We start from the raw sequence: 19651 nt of genomic DNA, 5'->3' as shown, positions 1-19651 counted from the left end.
GTTCTCCTAAGGTATAAAATTCAAGCCTTTCAATATTGGTGAAGATAAATGTTTAAAGAGCATTTAAACACAGGGAGAGTTATAAACACTGAAAAAGCATCTAAAGTATTGGCATTGAAGATAGGGAGTGTGGCAGTGACAGAAGAGCTGTTTGGATGATTGTGGGCTTCAATGGCTAGGACTTTGGGAAATAATGACCATCTTTCTTCCATATCAAGGGGGACACTTTGTAGGAAAGGTGGGGTTTCAAGAGATAGAAGCAAGGGTGCTGAGTATTTGGATGAAAAGGCATCTTCTCTAAACAAGACAGTTTTTAAGAAGATTCTGAAATGGACTGGGGTGAAAATAAAGCAATTGAGGAAATTTTCTCGTGAGCAAAAGAGAGGTTGGGAAGGGCAAAAGAGACTCTTCAGGGTCGTCAAATATTTATAACCGATTGCCTCTCTTCTTGCCAGTAAGTAAGTCTCTTGAGATGATATTTGGTATAAAATGGGCTTTATGGCCTCTCATCACCCTGTAGTTTATTTGTGCATTTATTTTTTAACCTCTCCTGGGAGCTCACCGTTACTACTTTTATGTTATGGTCCAATTTATGAATATGCGGAACTTGAATAAAGACTGTAGCTCTCACTTTTCCAGAGAGCTAATTTCTGAGAAAAAGATGGTGGATGTGCATGTGAGTGTATAAGTGTGTGTTTTGGTGGGGTGGGGGGCGGTGGGAGGGAACTGTGTGTCCAAGTTTAAATATTTCTTAACATTACCTCACATTTATTTCTCCCCTGTACATTATTCTTCACGTGTTGTCTGGAATACTGCACTGAGATCCTGTTTCCTTTGCCCCAATTTTAAGTCACTAGTTTCACATGCCTCTGCCTTTTGCAGGAAAGGAGTCCTTTGCAGGTGTGAGTGTTAACGAAGCAGAGGGAAGCTTGCTTCTGTCCACTTGTTCTGTGTTCAGTGAAAGTACAAAGTACATGTTTGTTTCACTTGTAAGTATAAAGGGGAAAAATCCACCTGTTTTGCCTTTAGAAAAATTCTTTTCATCTGACTGTTCTCAGAAAGAAAGCTGGGGTGAACTTTTTTTTTTTAGTTGGGTTGTCTGATCTACCTTGTGCCTCTCATGAAAACAAAATTGGGAGTTGAAAGAGTCTACTCTTGAGGAAAAAAATAAAGACGCTTTTCATCATTCTGCAAATCCGAAGCAAAGATATGGCCTTTCATTTTTCTCGTCATATCCGATAACACCTGGTAACGTTTGGAGCCCTGACTCAATAGGGAAGGGGAAGAGTGACTTTATTTTGATTGGCCATCTGTCTTAGGTCCCAGATACAGTGTGTGAAAATTCAGTTGCTCACGAATGTTCTACATAAAAGGAAAATTAAGGAATTTTTCTGTAGCTTTAAAAGTGACTGACAACAGCGCCATTAAAAAGTTTTCAAAATATTGCCAAAGTAATTTGATACCAAGATTCATTATACAGATCCATTTTGAGAAAGAGATGTAATTTATAAAGCCTGGAACAACTGAGGGAATAATATTTCAAAGTCAGCCTTTGTCGTGTCAAGGGGGCCCAGCAGAACTGTTCAGATTGGAGCCCTTCAAAAGCCAAACTTCCTCTTGCTTCCAGCAACGTGGCATGTAGCCCTGAAAGCAGCTTGGCACATGGCTGAAAGTGCCTTCTTTCACGAGAAACAAGAAACCTTCCGAAAAATTATTATGGGACATTGAAGCATACCGATGTGTCATCTTCTGATTTTTTATATGAAACCTCAAAGTGTCTGTACTTCAGTTTCCACTCTCTAAGGATGGCGATCACGCTGTCAGTGACCTCATGGAGTCATTTATTCATTTTTTCAGGAAATATTTATTTAGCAGCTGGCTAGTCCCACACAGTGTATCCAGTACTCAAAACAAAATAGCAAAAAGGGATGCAGTTCCTCTGTGACATTTACAGTCAATGGGCGGGTGAAGCATATCCATCCAATCATTATCCAAATACATATACAATTGCAACTCTGAAGCTCAAACAACAGCTGACATGGCACATACTTATATGCATTCAGTAAATTGAGCTCTTATTATACATATTACATACTAAGTCCTACACTGGTGACGTACCCCCATGAAAAGCCTTTGTCCCCACGTATTTAACACAAATTCGAGGCGCTGCTCTAAGTCTTTAGCTATGCCATAAGATGGTATGTCTTCTGGAGGGGTTTAAAGCCTAATTAGGGAGAAGGGTGAAGGAAGCAGTCATACTTAGTGTGAAAGACAGCCCGGGCATGGATGGGACAGTTGGATGGTAAGAGGAAAGGGCACTTCTAGGAGAGAGACGGGCAGAACCAAAGAAGTGAAAGATCATAGGAATAAAGAGGGTGAGGTTGCCAGCAGGGAAGAGGGGCAGAAGGGAATGAGGCTGTATAGATAAGGTGGTGTGGACTTGTGAATGGCTTCTTTTCCCTACTGATGAAAGTTTGTAATCCGTAAGCTGCGGGCAGCCTTGAAGGATTTTAAGCCCCACGGGGCCACGTGCGATCAGAGTTCCATTTTGGAAGGCTAAGCCCACTGAGAACTGATGAAGTAAATGATGCTGAAGCCATGACTTGGCATCCAGCATGGCTGTGAAAAATCACCTCCTAGATGGTAACAGGGAGGAAAATGGTTGTGGAATATCCTTAAGTTTAAAAAGTGTATTAAATATACACCTTGATCCTGATCTTGTTTTAAAGATTATGTACGTTGTGGAAGGGAAAACCAGAAAAGATTGGGAAAGTATGACACCAAAAGATTGAATGATCATGTTGTTATGAGAAAGGCGTTTTCTGTTTGTCATGCTTTTCAGTATCTTCCATTTTTAAGATAATGTAATAAAAATGCTGTTTAGGAGATAAATTGAGAGAAAAGTAACTCTAGATGTCATGTGGAGGATGGATTAGAAAGAGAGAAACTGGAGTCTGAGGGTTGGTGAGGGTTAGCAGTGCCATTAGAAGAAGCGATGTGAAAGATGTTGGCAGAGCCGCAGACCTTATGTGGAAGATGAGAGAGAAGATCAAAGGTGTTGTTTGGGATGGTTACTTGAGAGAAATATGGCTGAGATTGGTAAAGATTAGTTCTGCACTGCATGTGTTGAATTTGAGTTGATCAGACATCTATTGCAATATTCAGTAGGAATTGGAAAATTGCAACTCAGTACAATGACAGATATTTAGCTTGGAGAGTGTTGGTGGTGGCTGATGCATTGGACGTGATGAATTATCAGAGCATGCGTTAAGAAGAAACTGAGAAATCTTCAGGGGGATAAGAAAACCGGCGGAGAGTCACAGTTTCCAAATGAAAAACACTCTTTCAAAAAGGGAATGGTTGAAAGTATCAGAGGAGGGAAAGTGATTATTTGAGACAGAGATACTACAGGGAAGTGTCCGTGGGATTTGGTAATTAGGAGTCCATGGTAGACTCAACAACAGCAGTTCATTAAATAAAAGAAGACAGATTGAAGCCTTAGGAGTAAATGAAAGATCAAAGTGTGGAGGTGGAATCTGGGTTGGTGGGGATGGCGGGGAGGGGAGGAGATTAATTTGAGAGGGGCTTAGTGGTCTCAGCAGTCTTTGGTTCCCCTTCCCTCCAAGGATTTGGATATTTTTATAAGCCTAGGGAGGAAGCAGTGAAGTGGGAAAAGTTAAGAATCAAATGAGAGGTAAATTGATAGAATCAGTCTAGATGGGAACGGGACGTAGAGGCAAAACACGTTCTCCTTGGCAAAGGAAGGAAAAGGATGATTTGGGGTGCTGGTTTGGGGTAGACAGTTGAAGAATTCAGTTGATGGCCTCTGCTTTCTTTGGTAAGGGACAAAGTTGTCTAGTGGAGGAGTAGGTGGGGATTGGCTGAGAGCTGGAGGGGAGGGGAGAGGTTCAGTAGAAATGCTCTGGGAAATGGATCAGGGATTGCTGAGTGTTTGCAGGGGCTCTGCTGAGATCAGAAACCTAATAATATAGAGATCATGCCTATTGGGAGATACATATTTTTGGTGCTCATGTTTCCATAGTCCTGTGTGTGTGTGTGTGTGTGTGTGTGTGTGTGTGTGTGTGTGTGTTCTGTAATGAAGGCTCTGTACACATGTGTTGAATAAATGAGTCAGTCGTAGATCTGCAGACAATTTGGGGGAGTCTATTTCTTGGGACCCAAGTAATATGTCAAGATTTGAATCCCTTTTCCTTGTTATGCTTTACTTTTGTGACCCTGGTTTTCTTTCTCTTCTGTTGGTATTTTCTCTTCCACTAAAAAAAAAAAAAGTTCATGTCAGAGTGAAAAAGTAAATCCAAATACTTATTGTGTCTCTTTTACGGAAAACGCATTGTAGGTAGCTTGTTTTGCAGAAGAGTCAGAGGGGACAAGATCGTCCTTGCCCTTAAGGACTTTCCAGTGTGGTAGGAGATGTGGGTGGTGGGGTAAAGCACAGGAAGAATTCGTCATTATCAGCACATGCTGAGCATCATAAAAGAGATGGGAAGGAAGGGCTTTGAAGATTCCAAAGAAAGAGACAGCAACTCTGGTAGCCTGAGCTGGGAAGAATCCTGCAGGAGAGGAGGTGTTTGTGCTGCATCTTGATGAAAGCATGGAATTTCAACAGGAGGCCATTAGCTGGGGGCAGGGTTATGTTGGGATGGGGGTGGAGAGAAGCAGCATTTCAGATGGAGGAGGTGGCCTGAAGCTGGGAAAGAGTGGGATGTATTCAAGAAAGAAAACATATACCAGGAGGCTACAGATGGAGAAAGTACAGTTAGTTACTCATTTTCAAGTTCGGGAACCTGGAAGTTTATCTTTTGCTTACTGAATAGAGCTCACAGGACCTCAGATGAAAGGCGGAAGATTCAAGGTGGATGAATTTCATTCTTTTTTTAATTATTATTGGAGTATAGTGTTAGTTTCAGGTGTATAGCAAAGTGATTCAGTTACACACATACATGTGTCTATCTACATTTTTTTTGAATTCTTTTCCATTATAGTTTATTACAAGATATTGAATATAGATAGTTCCCCGTGCTTTATAGTAAACCCTTATCGTTTATCTGTTTTATATATGGTAGTGTGCATCTGTTAATCCCATAATCCCAATTTATCCCTCCCCTGCTCCTTCCCCTTTGGTGACCATAGTTTGTTTTCTATGTCTGTGAGGCTTTTTCTGTTTCGTAAATAAGTTCATTTGTACTATTTTTTAGGTTCCACATATAGTGATATCATATAATATTTGTCTTCCTCTGTCTGACTTACTTCACTTGATATGATAATCTCTAGGTCCATCCATGTTGCTGCAAATGGCAATTTTTCTGAATTTCACTCTTTATACATATCAGAATCTGGAGGAAATTTTACTTTTAAGTCACTGAATTTTTGATTCCAAAAATTACAGACTTGTAAGAATTCATATTTGATGGCTTCATAGACAAACTGAGTTGTAAAGGGCCCCAACATCAACATTTATCACAATCAAATTGCTTTGTGAGAAGTGGTTTCAAATTTATTAGAAATTTCCTCCAACTTCCAGTTAATATTTCATGCATTAACTTTAACTACAAAATCTAGTCTGATTCTCTTGTTTTTAAAACAATATTGAGAAGATAATGTGACAGTGGCAGTTTCAGGCTTCCAAATTTGTTGTCCTAGTAGATAGAAGCAATCCTTTTAACCCTGTGTCTTCTAGATGTCATTTCCTTCTGAACACATCTGGATAATTCCTCATATTTAAAGGGTGTGGGTGAGTAAAATTGGAGAGGGGAAGTATTTCTTGCTCCATTACATGTATGTTTAATTTTGAGCTACCCCTATTTTAGAATTAAGTACTGAGTTGAAATCAATCCACAATACCTTTTAACATATGACATTTCCTAGCTGTGAAAGGGTATTGGGAAAGCTCATTTTTCTCCCTTTTGCCACTACTCGTGATGAAGCGGATGTCTTCCTTTTTCCTTTTCTTTCATCTATGACTCAGCTGCTCTGGTGGGAAGGGATGTGAGGTGGAGGGGTAAGGCATGGCACTGCTGTGTGCTTATCATGGCCCGGAACCAACAGTTTCTGGGCCATACAGCTCTTCCAGCTCATTGGCAAACAAGGCTTTTTCACTAATCCCAGAAAATGCATCTTCTGCTTTATTATAAGAAAATCTTTTTTGTCCCTTTGTTCTAAGGGTTTTTCCTTTAAAGATGCTTTTGGACTCTGTTTATCTATTGAGGGATAATTTATATGCTAAGAGCATAATGCTTATTATTTTTTCTCCCATAATAAATCAAGATTGTAGGATAGGCATTCATCACATTTATTTACTTGTTTGTTCATTTGTTTATTTATTACAACATTGATTTAAAACATTAAGTAAGTTTCATCATATTTTCTTTATATAAGTAAAATCTTCTGTAGCCACAACCTTACCTCTTGCTTCTCCACTTTTCTCTTCTCCCACCAAAACTGGAGTTGAGTATTAGAGTTTCTTTTGGACGTGGTTCCGTGTCATTGCCTGTGTGTCTATATTGTCTTCACAACCCCTTGAGGGCAGCTGGTACTACCCCTCCCTTATCTTAATGCTAAGTGCCTTTTGTGAACAGCAAAGTGTCTTGGTGTCACTAAATCCAACAGACGTTGAAATACTTCATCGTGCTTTGTTTTCGCAGTATTTAGCAGGGCCAGTTCCTCTCTTCTTACTGTAGTTTCTCTTGACCTTGGGAATGCCACTCTCTGTAGGCTGCACTTCTACACCCCTCGCCACGCTTTCACAGGCTCCTTTGCTGAGTCGACATCCTGGACTTTAAACATTGGAGCTGGTCAAGGTTCTGTTCTACGCCTCTTCTCTTCCCCAGTGCCATTCATGTTCATGGCTTCACTGAGCATCTGCACCTGTGAGTCTTAAAAAGATTCTCACAAAAAAATTCTCTCTATTCCAGACCTTTCCCATAAGCTACAGATGTTTCTTGGTCCCTCAATCCCAGTTGTTACCAAACACAAGTTCGTGTGCCCAATGCACAGTGAGGCCAAACAATACCTAAACATCGGAGTTTAGAGCAGGAAAAGGTTTATTGCAGGGCCATGCAAGGAGATGGGTGGCTTGTGCCCAAAAACCTTGCACTCCTTGGGCTTCCCTGGTGGCGCAGTGGTTGAGAGTCCGCCTGCCGATGTAGGGGACATGGGTTCGTGCCCCGGTCCGGGAAGATCCCACATGCCGCGGAGCGGCTGAGCCCGTGAGCCATGGCCGCTGAGCCTGCGCGTCCGGAGCCTGTGCTCCGCAACGGGGGAGACCACAGCAGTGAGAGGCCTGCATAGCGCAAAAACAACAACAACAACAAAAACCTTGCAGTCCTCTAAGGGTTTCAGCAAAGCACTTTTAAAGGCAAGGTGAAGGAGAGGTGTGATTAGTTGTTGCAGACTTCTTGGTTTCGGAATCCTTTGTTCTTGTAGGTGTCCATACAGGTCAGGTCACCTGTTCCTGTAAACCTCCAACAGACCAAATGCTATTTTCGGTTCTGCAACTTTTTATCTCTATATGAATGGGGCTCTTAAAGGTCAGAGTCCTGAGACTAGGCTATCCTGTATATTGCAGGCTGTAGGCAACTTTTTATTTTTTTTACAAAAGGTGCAGAGCCAGCTTGACTCAGCACAGGCAGTAGAACAGATCTAATATGGAGTCGCTTGTTCTTGACTATTATAAAACTACAGATGTTTCTTGGTGCCTCAATCTCAACACATTTAAAATGCACCCATGATTCAGCCCACCCCCCAACCCCAAGTCTGATTCTGTTCCGCTTCCTCTGTTTGGATGAATGGCACAGCCACCCTCCAGTTACACGAGCCCCAAACCTAGCCATCTTCCTTGATAGCAGCCCCTTCTCCCGCACCCCTCTCAGCTCATTATGGAGTCCAGGGGATATCCCTGGATTCCATCCACTCCTCAACTTAACCCCATCTTCACGTCTCTACCCCCACCATTCCCACCTTAGTTAATGCTACTGTCGCCTCTCATCTCATCTGTTGCAATATCTTCCTTCTGGTCTACCAGCATCTATTCTAATCCATTCTGTACCCTCTGTCCTTCTTCAAGGCATACTTCCCAGGTGAAGTCTCACCAAATATTTCTATAATCATTTAATTGCTATCTTATCTCTCTTCTCTGGACTATATGTTCCGTGGAGTCAGGAACCATCTTTTTTGGCTCATGTCTTATTCTCAGTATTTAAGCAAACTCCCTGGTACATAGATGTTATCAGAATATATTTGTTGTAAGAATGAGTAAATGAATGAACAGTAAAAATTGATTATTGCTGTTACTTTTTTTCAATATTTTTATTTATTATGTGCTTTGTGCTGATAGAGATTAAAGATATCCTTCTTGGGAGCAGTTCCATTGAAAATATATAGTTTTTCTGATTACAGAACTAGTAGATGCTAACTTTAGAAAGCATAAAAAAAAGAAAAAATTATTTCACACTGCATATGGTTTTGAATCATGGTTTTCTATCAAACCATGACCATTTTCCTATGACATTAAAGCCACTTTAGAATTGTTTAAAATAAAATCCACGACATACAGCCTTTCTAGAATGTTTATATTTGATGCAGTATCATTCTTGGGAAGACCTAAGTTAGCTAATGGAGCTATGAACTGTTGGAGTTCGTAAGGTTTGATGACTGTTAGGCTCCATTTAAAATATGTGACATTGTGCTTATTGTCAAAGATATGTTTTCTACTTCAGTACAACTGCTACTTTGTAAAACTCCATGTTGTTATCTGGACCTTCCATCATTCAAATTTCTCAAGACCAGGGTGAGCATTCCCTGGTTAATATCTGTCCCAAATCAACACTTGATATAGTTCCAGGTGGCCATCTACAGCATCCACTTCAGGTTCTGCCATTAGAAATTAAATCTTGTCTCTTTGGTAAAGTTACTTTCCTTGTATTAAAAACTGCCCTGACTAGTAGGGGAAGCAACTTTAAAAACTTTTGCCCAACAGTGGAGAGAAAGCAGGTGAGGGTTTCCTTGTAGCTCTTGTTTTCGAAAGGCACGTGCAGGGAGTTGATAGTTGTTCAATGCCAGAAGGAGATGAACACTTGGTGTTTTGTCAGCCCTTCTTTTCTGGTCAATGCAAGGGTCAAGAACTTTGACTTAATAGACCACCTTTCCTGTTATCTCTGGAGGGTTTATTTTCCCATGTAGAAGTCTGATCTTTTAGGTTGAGAGTTTCCCTTTTATATGTACCTTTTCCCCCCTAGTTGTGCATTAGGATATGCAGCTTCACCTCTTTATAATCTGATGAAAGTCATTAAAACATGATGAAAGTGAAACAGCTTGGGCGGTAGGTGTAGTTTTTGAGGGCATGGTCTTTCTGTGAGCACTTATTTTGGGTATGGAGTGTTTAGACAGCACAGTGAAAGGAACAGCTCGTGGCCAGTGCCAGATGGACGTACCTCATGGAATCTGTTCCTTATCCCAGGGGCCCTATTATACAGGGTTTATTTTCAATATTAATCTTGATATGAAGACAGCTGCAGTTCTTTAAAAACTCATACCCTAAATTATTTTTATCATGGCCAAAGAAATTTATAGATAGGCATTATAGATGGATCTTACTTTTTTCCTCTGTTATTAACCAGCACTGTAGAGTGTGTAGTAATTTTTCCTTTGTGCCATATATATTCTTCCTAGTAGCAATGAGAAAAAAAATCTCTTCCTAGGAATAAATGGAGTCAGTATAGGTTGATAAATATGTACATTTTTATAAGAGTCACTGTAAATAAGGTGCTAACGTTTTACTTTGAAGCCAAGTAGTTTGTCTTTTTTAAGAAGTTTCTGAGCAAAAATTTCCTCCCCTAATAGGTTGCATTTTAACTGTGGCTAGCAGGAGAATGAGTACATTTTTAGATAGGATGCACATACTGTTTTTAGTTTAACACACAGCCTAGCTAATATCCCTTTGTGATTGTTTTAAGATTTTTACATGTCTTACCTCCTTTGGGGTAACTTTTGCATTTACAACTTGATATAATTTGCCTTCATATACTTGAGTCACTCTTCTGGAACAGAATTTGGATTTTGCTGAAGTGAGTAAAATTTGATATATGATTTAAGAATAGCTGCTTATAAATTGCTGTATAATCACATCTTTTTAAATTCATGCAAATAAATGTTAAGGTAATCTTGAATGTAATGGTATACAACGACTGTTTGGGATTCCAAGAATAAAATGCTTCCCTTATTTAGGGACACTTAAATTCATGGTTATTTTATGTAAAATGCTAAAATAAGTTTGAGCTATACACCAGATTAACACTGACATCTTGACTGAATTCCATTATTTGTCTTCAAGATGAAAGCCAACAGTTCCTACTTTGAAGGGATTTTATTTTATGATTATGTTTAAAAAACCATTAGCCTCATACTGAAACTAATTGAAATATAGGCCTAGAAGCAGGGGGGAACCTCCTTTAAAAATAAATATAAGATATAAAATCTTAAGTTACGGATTTCAGGATAGCTGTTTGGGAGGAATGTAATTTCCCTCCCTCCTGACCCGAGACCTTATCAGAAGTGGGATTTAGAGTCTCGTGTGAGCCCTTTCCTAGTAAAAGGTTTTAGATAAATAAGCAAACATAACTGGTAAGATACAGAGAACTAATGAAAGCTATACGATCGCCCATCTGGTAAAAAGTTGTCCCTGCAGAATTCAAGTAATCATAGAATCACAGAAAAATGTATGTAATCAAGATATTCTTGCAGTGTGAGCAAAAACTCCCAGCCCGACACTGGCAAACACTAGCCTTGACATGTTTCCGTAGCCAGAACAGAACCAGGGTTCTCGTACACTCTTACAATTTCTTATCAAGTATCTGAGACTTGTTCTTAAGCTTTTGGAAATGATAGATATGAATTTATAGACATTTATAGACATCATATGTAATCCTGTTTGATTTAAATGATTATGTATGCTGGCCAACTCTTATCATTGATGATTTTTGAGTTAAGTGGGCTTCCAGTATTTGGTGTAACAAATATGACTGAGACTGGAAAATAAACACATTAAGTCACTTATCATTCTTCAGGAAGAATTTATAGGTTTATTGCTATTTTTAAAATGTTAGCCTTAGAATAACGTCTTAAACTATTTCTACTTCTTGACCTATTCAAAACAGGGAAAAAACACGCAACTGAGTATTTAAATAAATGGAAAGCTTTAGAGCTGACAACCAACTAGTTGATACATATTTGAAACACATTTAAGATAATCCTTAATTGCAGTCAATAATCTTATAAGTAGATATATCCAAAATCAGCATAATGCCCACTTGAAGGAACGACACTGATTGTGTTTGGATAGTGTAGAAGCAATAATCCTGTAATATGTATTTTAAAATACTTTAAATAGCTTTTGTTTATGCTTAACGTATGAATTGATCTATATCAGGATTTCTCAGTCTTGGCACTATTAGCATTTTGGATGGGATAATTTTTTGATGCGGGAGCTGCTCAGTGCATTGCAGGATGTTTAGCAACATCCCTGGCTTCTACCCACTAGATGCCAGAACACTCTCTGGTCATGACAATAAAAAGTCTCTCCAGTCAGGATCAAATATCCCCTGGGGGGCAAAATTGCCCCTGGTTGGGAACCACTGATCCATATACCTGCGTATTTGTATCTGTATATCTATAGCTTTATCTGCATCTCTGTATGAGCATATTTGTTTTAGGCACCCAAACATGATATGACACAGTTTAGGAGCATTAAATTTTATACTTTAGTGATCAAAGAGTGGAAGACAATGTAGAAAAATCATTGATGTTTTGACAGAATTCATACTAACTCATAATTAGAGGGATTGATTGAAATTAGAGAACACGTTGTTTTACCTTTGGTTGGTAGAGTTTGGTTACTGAACTAGAGAAATGCTGTAATTAGTTGAAATGTTTTCATTTAAAAATACTGAGGAACATTTTGCTTAATGTGTGGTTCCGTTTTTACATTTGAAATTTCATAGGGTTGTGTGAGAAGCAAGGCCCAGGAGACTGATTGAAGGTATTCAGTATACATATGTCATGTCATTAGAGACCTGCAAGTTTGCTTTCAGTGGAAAGTCTCTGAGGTCCTTAGTCCTTTGATTGCAGCATTAACTACAAAGTCTGGCAGTACAAGGAAAATAACTCAGATTTTATCTTAGATGACTTTCCATTTCTATTTTGTTTTAAGACTTGGCAGTGCTTTGGCAAACCCTCACAGTGGTTCACCTGAATTTGAAGTGGACTGAGTCATGTGCCCCCCAAAATAAATGGCTTAGCTACACACCGAAGCTGCCAGTTGCAAGGACCCCTGAGTTGATACTGAGGCCGTATCAGTTGAGTATTTCCTGTGGGCCAGGCCATGGTGCTGCAATGGCCAGTGGGTCACATACAGCCTCTGCCCTCAAGGGAGACATGAAAATGGATCATTTTAGCACAGTGTAGAGTGATGTACAGGTTGCCTCAGAGTTCGGAAGAAGAGAAGCCAGTGCAGCCAGGGGTGGGCAACGTGGTGCCAAGGAAGGCTTTTCCAGGTGTCGTTTTCTTTTTTTTTCTTTCGGTTTTATTGAGATATAATTGACATATAAGCCCGGTATAAGTTTAAGGTGTGCAGTCTAATGATTTGACTTACATTATGAAATGATGATCACAATAAGTTTCGGGAACATTCATCATCTCATTCAGATACAGAATTAAAGAAATAGAAAAAATTTTTTTTCCAAGCAATGAGAACTCTTAGGATTTATTCTCTTAATGAGTTTCATATATAACATGCAGCAGTGTTAATTATATTTATCATGTTGTATGCTACATCCCTAGTACTTATTTATCTTATACTGGAGTTTTGTACCTTTTGACCAACTTTATTCACTTCCTTCTCCCCCCCCCCCATAACCACAAATCTGATCTCTTTCTCTATGAATTTGTTTGTTTTTGAAGTATAATTGACCTACAACACTATGTTAGTTCCTGTTACACAGCATAGTGAGTCGACATTTCTATGCATTTCAAAATGATAGCTACAATATGTCACCATACAAAGATGCTACATAGTTATTGACTATATTCCCCACACTGTATATTTCATATCTGTGACTCATTTACTTTGTTTTGCAACTGGAAGTTTGTACCTTTTACTCTCAGAAACCTATTTCTATCCTTCCCCCACCACCTCCTCTCTAGCAGCCATCTGTTCTCTGTATCTGTGAGTCTGTTTCTGTTTTGTTATGTTTGTTCTTTTTTTTTTTTAACATCTTTATTGGAGTATAATTGTGTTTGTTCTTTTTTGTTGTTTGTTTTTTAGATTCACATATAAATGAAATCATATGGTATTTGTCTTTTCCTGTTTGACTTACTACACTTGTCACAATACCCTCTAGGTCCATCCATGTTGTCACAAAAGGCAAGATTTCTTTCTTTTTTATGGCTGAGTAGTATTCCATTGTATACTACTACACATGCATCTTCTTTATCCATTCACCTATTGATGGACACTTAGCTTGTTTCCATATCTTGGCTATTGTGAATAATGCTGCAATGAACATCAGGGTGCATATATTTTTTCAAATTAGTGTTTTTGTTTTCTTCAGATAAATATCCAGGAGTGGAATTACTGGATCTTATGGTAGTTCTATTTTTAATTTTTTGAGGAATCTCCGTACTGTTTTCCATAGTGGCTGCACCAACTTACATTCCCACCAACAGTGCAGAAGGGGTCCCTTCCTTTTCTCCACATTCCAAGGTCTTGTTTCCTGAGCATCCTTGTAGATGATACCTACTGTGTGCATCAGTGGATCTACTTACTGTAAACGAATCCACACTAAAGTGCCCATGACAGATGGAAACTAAGTTGTTCTTCCTCCCAGGGATATTAGAATTTATTACGAAACACAGCCCTTTCTAAACCCACCTGATGAGCTACCGGTAACAGAAATTTGCATGTGAATGTCAGATCTTTGGGGAACAGGGCAGGGATCTTTCTGGTTCCTACAGTGACATCAAAGAAAGTAACCACTTTTTCTCTCCAGATTAATGGCTACTCTTAGCTCTCATTTCAGTACTTTTCAAGAAACCAAAACAGACCAAGCATGTCTAATTTACAAGTTGCTATCATTATATAAAAGATGCCCACAGTTTGCCAAATACAATGGAAGACACACAGAAAAAACTTTATTCTTACCTTCTGGAAGTTATACTCTGAATCTTTTCTTCTGCTTATTGTCGGCTGATATTTCTTCTCCTGTGTCTTTAGTCTTTCCTCTACTTGCAAACATCTGCAAGTGTCCTTTTATCCGTACAGCATGTCTGAGCTAAACCTCTCCAAAGAGCAGTCTGCACTTACCGTTTCCCATATCTACTCTCCCTCTGTCCTCTCTGCCAAGAATGCATGCATCCCCATTTCTTTGTCTGCCAGGCCAACTTTATGACAAGTAGTTTTCTCTACCAGAGTGCTCTTGTCTCATAGGCAAGTTCCTACACATCCTTCAAGACCCCATTTAAATGGCTCCTCTTATTTGAAAACTTCTGCTGACTTTCCAGGGGGAGTGCTTTGCTTATATCTCTAGTGCAGCACCTGTCATGTGGCGTCCTACCTATCTTTTCCATTAGAGCTCTTCTTGGGTAGAAACTGAGTCTTATTCACATATTTTTTACCCAATATCTACTGTCTTTTATATCGTAGGCACTTAATAAATACTGCAGGAAATGTTTCAATGATCCACTTATTTTTCCCACATTACCAGATTCCTACCTTTCCAGGCTCTTCACTCTCAACTTTTTTTTTTTCTTTAATCACGTGCCTCTTCCATATAAGACCCTTTGCTGGGGGCTTTGTCTTATGTTACTTCTCCTTACGTAGCCCAGTCCCACAAAGTTCTATCCTTTCCTCCTTAGAAATGAAACAGAAGCTCAGAGAGGTAACGTGAAGCAACATACCTGATGATACCCAGCATGTAAGTGGTTAAGCTGGGATTTGAACTTGGATCTTTCTGGCTCATTCATTCACTCATGCATTCCACTGATAATACTGATACATACTTACTGTGGGCAGCCATACTTACACTGGGACCGGAGGAAACCACATGGAACCAGACGAATTCCTTGTCACCACGGACTCCGTTGTAGTAAGATGAGAGACAGACAACTAAATGGGGTGAAGTCAGGCAGTGACAAGTCCTGTGAAGGGACATAAAGCAAGGGAATAGACAAAAGACCGAGGATGGGGTGTATGTGCCATTGTAGCTAAACTAACCTGGGGAGGGGCATTAAGCAGAAACCTACATAAAATCATGACAGAGGGGAGAGCAGTCCAGGCAGGAAGGGCAGCAGGGCGCTGGCCTGGAGCTGAGCGGGTGAGAGTGACCCTCTTAGGCGGGAGTTTGGAGAAGGAACCAGCAGCCAGATCATGTGGGAACTTGTAGCCAATGGACAGGAGGAGTAAGGATTTTACTCTGAATAGCACTGTGAAGCCATTGGAGTTCTTTAGGTAGTAACACCCTCCCGTGCTGTCATGTAAGCCACAGCAGTTTGTAAAACAGCTATGCTTGGTCTGTTTTGGTTTCTGCAAGACTCTTTGAAATGTCACCTTAGCCGTGAGTACAGATAGAGAAGGTGGCTTTTTGTGCTTTAACCCATTTAGTTCTCAAAACCCCCAGGATGAGGCAAATGGTATTCTTATCCCAGCATTAGAGATGGAAAAACTGAAGGCCACAGAGGCTAACTAGCTTGTGCACAATTCCCTGGCTAGCAAGTAGCCCAGCTGGGGTTTGCACTTGTCCTTGAGATGAGTTCGGTAACTTGCCTACCGCCCCACAACTAGCTCCGCAGGATTGGAACACAAAGCCAGTTAGTCTGACCCGTGACCTCAAAGCGCTGTGTCTGTATTTCATTCTTTCTTTTATTGCCTCTGCCCGGTCTCGGCATCTGCAACTTTGCGCCAGGCTTGCAGTGTTAACTGGTCTCCCAGCTTCTGTCTTTCCTGATACCAATCTTGCATATCTCCCACTAGCTATGTGCTCAGGGGCGGGCTTTGCATCTCTCTCGCTACCTCTTCCCTCCAACAAAATCCTTCCTGGACCTTCCTGTTCAGTGCATTTCAACATACTTAGACTGGCCTTCAGGGGCCTTCAGGGCCCTCCAGAGCCTGGCTGCCAACCATCTCTCCCAGCTGACCCCACCTTCCCTCCATACCCGCCCCTCCCCTGCAGCCAGATAGGTCTCTATTTGTTCCTGGAAAGAAGCCAGTACACGCTGAGGTCTGCAGCTTCGCTCACCCCATCCTCTCTGCCTGGGACACCCCCTCCTTCTGCCTTCTTCCTTGGTTCAAGACGTGTTCCTCGGAAAGGCCATTCCTTTTTGATTCCGTCTGCTAAACTTGCAGACCATTTGTCAGTGTCACTCACTGACCTGGCCCTTCGGTTGATAACTATTTTTGTCCTGTCACCCTAACTGAATTGTCATCGCTTAAAACCAACAATCACGCCTTCTACTTCTACTTTTTAAATTAGCATCTAATAGGTATTCACTGAAGTGTTGGTAAGGCTTTTGGGAGGAAGTGAGATAAACTATAATTACACAAAAGGCACGGTCACTCCACAGCATATTTGGCCCCGTTTGGTGTGTATTTAAGGAAAATCAGGCCTTTTCCTATTTTCTGAACATTGGTGATGCTCGGTTGCTGGGCCAGTCCCAAAGATTGCTCCATTTTTGCTAAAAAGAAAACTTGATTTGAGACGCTTAGCACCCTCTCCTCTACTTATTATATTTGTTTTTCTGATATTAAACAAGTGCAGTTGGGTTTCAGAAGTTGTTGGGACTTTTTTTTCTTTTTTTCTTTTTTCTTGCTACTTCTAATTAGTCCAGATGGCTATGCAATTCACAGACTCAGATGTGTCCAGATCATGAAAATCCAAAGGCCTCCCTGTTTGGGTAGAGTCCATATGTTTAGGCATTGTTGTTTCTTGTGTGGGTCCACAGAACGTGTTGAAAAATCTAACAGTGGAACTTGCATTTCCTACTCGGTCCGAGTTAGGATGTTTCAGTCCTTCCTCCTGGTCATGAGGTGGGGGGGGTCACCTCACAAGTGATTACTTTTTCCTCTAAGCAAGAAAGGGAATAAGAGATTGTAAATAATTGAACGAAGCCTTTATTATTCTAAACACTACAGCCTGTGCTATATCAGCATTTCAGGAAGATCACCATCCGATATATGGAAAGGATTTTTTTAAAAAGAAATTTCTACCCATTAGCCTAAGATTAATCAGGCTCATCGTTTTCAACTATGAGTGTATTTTAGAGTTCCTGAGAAGCCGGTAAAAAAAAAAATACAGATTTTTAGGTTCCTGCTGCCTAGAGATTCTGATATAGTAAATCCACGGTGGGGATCAGGTCATCTGCACTGTTACCAGGCATCTGCTTATTCCGTGGTCCCTAGCACCACACTTTGAGAAACTCTGACCTAGACTACAAAGCAAAAATTTCAAAAAACAGGATTTTTTTCAATGAGAAAAAAATCAACTATCAAATTTAATGCTCAAATTCTTGCCCTAGTGATGTTAGAATGTTGGCTTTCTCTTTTCTTTTTGCCTCTTTTTTCACTGCAGCTTGTTTTTGGCCACTGAAGGCATCCATCCTTAACACTCCAATCCCACCCACCTAGGCCTCTTTATCTTTTCTAGAAAAGGGTAAGTGCATTTGCTAGAATAACACATTTTTCAAGCTAAGTATCTCTAGTGTTTCAAATATTCATTTTATTAAAATGTACAATTCTTCCTATTACCACTTTTTCCCCATAGGCGTGGTTTTTGGAGGGACCTGTGGTGACAGATGCTTGGTTTCTCCTCTTCATTTGAATTTCAAGTGCTTATTCTGTGCCCTGCTTGGCTTGGAGGACAACCATCATTTCACACCTAGAAATTAATTCATCTGTTTGTTCATTCAATTGAGATTTATTGAACACCTATTAGTTATCAAACACTCTTCTTGGCACTGGGACATCAGTGTAAACAACAGATAACACATTCTTATTAAGTTTACAATCTAGTGGGAGAGAAAGACAAGAAATATGTTGAAAAGTGTTATAGAAAAAATCGAGTAGGGAAAGAAGGGTAGAGTTCTAGAGGTGCAGGAGGGCTGCAAAGAAATTTTATACAGTGGTCAGAGAGAAGGTGACATTTGAGAAAAGACTCAAAAGGAGGGAAGTGAGCAAGCCATGGGGACACTTGGAGGGATAACAGTCTGGGCATAGGAAACAACCAGGGCAAAGGCCCTGAGACAGGAATGTGTTCAGGGTCTTGAAGCAACAGCAAGGAGGCCGTCAGGGCTAGGGTAGGATAAGCAAGGGGGGAGAACATTGGCAAAGGTCAGAGAAGAAATGGGGCCATTGTACAGACTTGGGCTTCTTCCCTTGGGTGAATGGGTAGCCATCGCAAAGTTCTGAGCAGAGGAGCGATGTGATCTGCCTTGGATTTTCAAAGGATTCCTTTGGCTCTGTGCTGAGAATAGACTGTGGTGGGAGCATGGCAGAGCCAGCGGGACCTGCCAGGAGGCTGCAGCAGGGATGCAGGAGGGAACGGACGGCTGGGGCCTGCCTGAATCCTGCGGAGGGGTGGCAAGCGGTCAGCTTTGGATATAATTGGAAAGATGAGCCAACAGAGTCCTTTGATGATTTGATGAGGGAAAGGAGAGAGAAAGGCTGGATTCAAGGATGATTTTTGGCCTGAGTCACCGGAACTGAGTCACTTCCCCATCAAAGGAGACGAGGAAAGGCTGCGGGTGGAGTGGTTTGGGGAGAGGATGAGGAATTCAGTTTTGCTCGCATGATTGAGATGCCTATTGACAACCAAGGGGAAGTGCTGTGGGCAATTGTGTATATGAGTCCGGTGCTCGGGAGATAGTTATCTAGGAGTTTTTAGCGTATGCAAAGGTAAATAATATTTTTGAAAGTTTATTTCTTTACAAAAAAATCTTGCTTTGTACTTGAACCTGTTAATGTATGTGTGCATATGTATATATGTATGTGTGTATAATTGTATATATGTGTGTGCATAATTCTCTCAATATATAATTGTATAATTAGCAGAATTATGTGTGTATATATATGTATGTTCTTCTGCTAATTATACCTCCATAGTCCATTGTTTGCAGTTTTTTGTTTCTAGCCTATTGTTGACCCCCTAACCTTTGGTACAGACTGACTTTATTGACCAAGTCATTCTCTGTTTCCTGGTATGGCACTCCAAATTTACCCCGATCGTCATCAGTATTATTATCATTCGCCATATTGGGCTTGTGTTCACGCTTTGGGGCTTTCTATCTTGAAACAGATTACCACTGCTGAAAATGGTTAAAACTTGATTATCTCTGGTAAGTTCTTTTCCGCGGGGCAGTTAACAGAGCCTTCGAGAGTGTGTGAACCTAGCAGTGCAGCCTTCTCTATCATGTGACCATGCCTGGCACAGTTGATCCACGATGGCACAGTTCATTTGTGTAAGCAACTTGACAGATGTCCTTACTGAGGCATCAAATTGGATGGTGTCTGCTAACAAATCTAATGGGAAAAAAGAAAAGAGAATTCAAAGGATTATCTTTTTTTTTTTTTTTTAGGATTAAATTTGTGCCG

General features: G+C 40.4%; 1 protein-coding gene across 4 annotated transcripts in view; it reads left to right on the top strand.

Annotated features, from left to right (window-relative positions):
* Window positions 1–19651, top strand: part of TOX3 (TOX high mobility group box family member 3) — a 108859-nt gene that overhangs the window by 52119 nt on the left and 37089 nt on the right. The window contains exon 1 of one of the 4 annotated variants that reach the window (XM_067020093.1): window positions 18839–18955. The exons of the other annotated variants lie outside the window; for them this stretch is intronic. The gene's annotated coding sequence lies outside the window, so the exon portion shown is untranslated. Of the gene's footprint in view, window positions 1–18838; window positions 18956–19651 lie in introns of those variants that run through there. 4 annotated transcript variants of the gene reach the window in all.

This window comes from Kogia breviceps, chromosome 18 (genome assembly GCF_026419965.1).
Source record: "Kogia breviceps isolate mKogBre1 chromosome 18, mKogBre1 haplotype 1, whole genome shotgun sequence".
Taxonomy (NCBI): domain Eukaryota; kingdom Metazoa; phylum Chordata; class Mammalia; order Artiodactyla; family Physeteridae; genus Kogia; species Kogia breviceps.
The sequence above is the reverse complement of the archived record's forward strand: the minus strand, read 5'-3'. Positions and strand labels throughout refer to the sequence as shown.